Here is a 4472-nt window from a genome sequence, read left to right on the forward strand (position 1 = left end):
AAAAAAAAAAAAAAGGTGGAGAGGGGAGATGAAACAAAACAGTAAAGTTGAAAATGAATGAGGGGAATGTGGGGCTAACTGCACTGATTTTTTCCAAATATTGAATGTACTTAAAAGTGTTCATAATGAAAAAGTTAAAATAAATGAACAAAATAAAAATCTTCCCACAGAGCAATGAAGGGGAGGGGCGCGCCTTGTGAATGTAATCTAAAATGAAGTTCCTTGGGAAAAATAAAAATGTATTTAAGCCACTGAGCAGCTGATCTGGGCCCCCAAGAGGGAGAGCGATATAGGAAAGGCAAAAGTGCTTTTTATTTCTCCATTAAAGAACAGGCAGAGTAGGCTCAGTGCCAAGAGGTCAAGTGCTTCCCACAGTGATGGGTAGCACCTTCAGGTCTGTGGATCCTCAGTGGCCACAGGACCTTAACTGCAGGGGAGAGGCACCTGCCCTGCTGTCTTGCCTGTTCTGGGTCAGCTCTATGACTTCCGTGGCTTTGGTCTTATTGACTTATCCCACCTGTGGGTGGGCTCACCTGGTCCCCCAAACCCTACGGGTAAGCTGTGAAGCAACTGTGGGACTACAGGAACCTTGTTTTGCCCTGTTGCCTCTGACAGTTCTAGCACACTTCACTGTCTGGTCTCAGCCCACTGTGCTGAAAGCAGCAACTTAGAAGCGGAGGAGGACTGCTACAGACAGATGCACTGTTGGTAGCAAGAACCTCCAGGAAGGAAGGAAAAACAAAGATTGCCGAGCCAATGCAAGAGCCCCCAAAACACCCGCACCTGTGGCCATTTTACAAGGCAATGGTAAACAACAACCTTACACAGTCCATTAACCCCTCAGGGAGTTACTTTACCATCCAGCACAGGATGGTCATTATTGTCTATTTTGTTAAATCACAAAGAATGCTCACATTCTGCAACCTCTATTTTATAGAAAAAAAAGCACACAATATGTTTCTGAAGTTTTCTATTCTGAACAGTTGCAATAATTTAATTGAGGGCTTACAGATAAATTTCAGGAGCATGGAAAATCAGCTTTGATTTTGTTTTGTTCAGTTGTCAATGTGCCTGCCTGTTCCAGAGTGTTCTACCACTCCAGCTCCTTCATAATGGATAGCAGCAGAGTGTAACCACCACTGAGGATGATCTAAACAAGGGGCAGAAAGCACAAATGCCTACAGAGGGCAGGCAGGGAAGGTGAGGGGAAGTTGGCCAGGTAGGGGCTACAGCAAACTGGAGAACAAATGTCCTCCTAGAAGGAGCAGCTACTGTGCAGCTCAAAATCTACTGCCATGCAGGAAAGTCAGCTTGATGTAGCCAGATTTTCTTCTTCTTTTTTAATAAAAGCAAAAGTGGACAATGAACTATCTGAAAAGGAAATTATGAAAACAATTCCATTTAAAATAGCATCAAAAAGAACAAAAACTTAAAAATAGACTTAACCAAGAAGTGAAAGACTTGTCCTCTGAATATAATAATATACTGCTAAAAGAAATTCTAGAAAAATGGAACGACATCCTGTGTCTGTGGGCTGGAGGCTTAATAGTGTTAAGAGGTCAACATTGCCCACAGCAATTAACAGACTGAATGCAGGACCTATCAAAATCTCAGTGGCATTTTGTGTGAAGATTGAGAAATCTATCCTAAAATTTATATGGAATATCAAGGGACCCCAAAGAGGTGAAGCAATCTTTAAAAAATGAACACTGTTGGAGCCCTCATACTTCCAGATTTTAAAACTTACAAAAAGCTCTAGTGATCAAAACTACATACTCCTGGCATAAAGTCAGATATGGAAACCAATGGCATAGAATAAGGAGCCCAGAAACAAACACTTATATATATGGCCATGTGATTCTCAACTAAGGTGCTAAGACCACACAATGGGGAAAGGAAGCTCTCTCTGACAATGTGGATACTTACCCATGACAAGGGTGGCTAGGGAGGAGAATAGGAGTTCGTTGGATTAGACAGAGGAGAGTGAACAGAAGGGAGGGGGGATGGAAACAGGAAAGACAGTAGAATGGATCAGACGTAATGTCCCTATGGTCATACGTGAACACACAACGAGTGTAACTCCACATCATGTGAAACCACAAGAATGGGCTCCTAATTAGAACGTTACACTCCTTGTATATATAATATGTCAAAATACACTCTACACTCATGTATATCTAACAAGAATTAAAAAAACTGAATAGCCACTTGTAAAGGAATTAATTTGTGTATTTTACTTATTCCATACACAAAATACAACTCAAAATGGATCAAAAACCTAAACCTAAGATGTCAAACTATGACAATCTTAGAAGAAGACATAGTGGGAAAACTTCATGACAATGGATTTGGCAATGCTTTCTTAGATATGACATTCATAAACACAGGCAAGAAAAGTAAAAAAGATAAGTTAGAGTACATCAAACTTAAGAATGTCTGTGCATCAAAGGACACAATTATCAGAGTAAAAAGACAACCAATGGAATGGGAGAAAATATTTGGTATGGGGTTAATATGGGGTCATATATCTGATATGGGGTTAATATCTAGAATACATAAAGAATTCTTAAAACAACAACAACAGCAGACTTCTGTTGTGACCCTCACAGTTCCCCACACCCCAGAGCCTGCAGGCAGCGGGAACTGCCATTGGTGGCTTTGAAGGCACCTAGGTGGGTGCCAGCACTGCTGCTGAGGGTGCTGCTGGAGACGGTCATGCCAAAGAGATGGAAGAAACCATTGCCGAGTTTATCAGGAGGACCATCTTGAAAACCCCCACGTATGAAATGATGACAATCTTAAAAGCCTGGGTTTTTTTTTTTTTTTTTTTTTTTTTTTTTAAATCTGAAAACCAACTGCAGAGCATAAACTTCCAACAGGGGAAGGAATGTCTGGTTCAGGACTTGGTTCTGCTGTGTGAGAAGTGTTCAAGCCTCAACGACACAGCCCATGGAGACATCATTTATATTCAAGTTCACCAGCACCAAAAAGTTTGGGATGTTTTTCATATGAGTAAAGAACAAGATGAAGACGTTGACCTTTTTGATTCAAACGTTCCTTTAAGAAAATTCTTCAGAGTGCATTTTAAAATGTGACAGTCAGCTTCAGAGATGCTGAGGCAAATGCAGTCTGGATCCAAATTGCCTGGGGAACGCAGTGTACAAGCCGAAGCAATACAAACCTGCACGTGCTGCCACTTCACCTACCACTGCCACCATGTCACCTCCTCCCCACCGAAGAGCATTAGGTCCCTCTTGGGTCAGGCACTGAGAGCTGCTGGCAAACACCATCAGACGGAGGGTGGACCTGAGAAGCCAACACCTGGACTCTCTCAAGGCTACTGTTTTTAAACAGTATAATCAGACCTTTGAAAATCACAATTCTACATCACCTCTACAGGAGAGATGCCTGGGACTAGATTAATGTGGATTTGAGGATCTTTCATGAAAACACAGTAGAAAAAAGAGAGAGTCTAAAGAGTTACTTGAGAAACTTTTGGAGGCTATCCTCAACCACAACTAGAATTCGCACAATATAAGCTTGAAACGAAGTTCAAAGTGACTTAAATGGGGACATCTTGGCTGAGAGGAAAGAACCCCTCCAGTGCCTTCTTCTGGAAGCATTGAATTATTGAATTATTCTGGTGCAATACTTGGCACCGGCCAGTATTGTAGATGTGCCGCTTTCTCTACTACTCACCTGCATATCCAACAAGGGAATGAATTATTTTAAAATCAGAGACAAATAAGATGTATGTGGTTTTGTAAGCCCAGTGGCTCCTTGGCGATGGTGCACATGCATTCCAGTTAATGGCTCCCTGGACAGCTTCTGGCTGTAAGCTTGTACTTAAGGTATTGATTCTTGGTATTGAAAATTTAAGTGTTCGTATAATTGTTGGGACTGATTCGTTCCTCCTTGTGCCCCCTCTCCCATTTTTCCTGCTAAATACAGCAGTTGTGGGCATTTGAGAGGTGACAGGAAGTATCAGGGCTCTGGATTGACCCTGAGTACAGAATGCTCTGAAGCCAAGCATATGGCACTGTGGCTGATCCTGTCGGTATCACAGCCAGTGCCCTTTTTCCCACTCCTACCTCTACTCGATTCCAGGGAGGTCTAGTGCCAATTGTTGGTTTCTAGGAATTTTCTGCCAAGCTTTGATCACTTGAAAGAAACACCAAGGAACTATATCCAACTCAAAACTTCAAGGAGGATCATAAAGTTGGTCCATTCAGAGAGTAGAGTTGGGTCCATTAGGTTGTTACTGAAGGAAGATACATATCCAGTGACTCACTATATAAAATAATTGTTTCACTATAAATGGTACTTTTCATAGTGTATTTTATCAAAGGTGTAACATCCAAACTAGCCATTATAATACTGATTTGTGAATAAAGATACTGAAAATCTAGTAAAAAAAAAAACCTCAACGACCAAAAAAATCAAATAATCCAATTAAAAATGGACAATGACTT

General features: G+C 41.3%; 1 pseudogene across 1 annotated transcript; it reads left to right on the plus strand.

The window, feature by feature from the left end:
* Nucleotides 1-2726: 2726 nt before the first annotated feature.
* On the plus strand, nt 2727-3872 carry LOC306661459 (centromere protein N-like; annotated as a pseudogene). Its single transcript has one exon. The product of its transcript is annotated as a centromere protein N-like (transcript).
* The last annotated feature ends 600 nt before the right edge of the window (nt 3873-4472 follow it).

Source organism: Sciurus vulgaris (assembly GCF_902686455.1).
Source record: "Sciurus vulgaris genome assembly, chromosome: 5".
Classification (NCBI taxonomy): domain Eukaryota; kingdom Metazoa; phylum Chordata; class Mammalia; order Rodentia; family Sciuridae; genus Sciurus; species Sciurus vulgaris.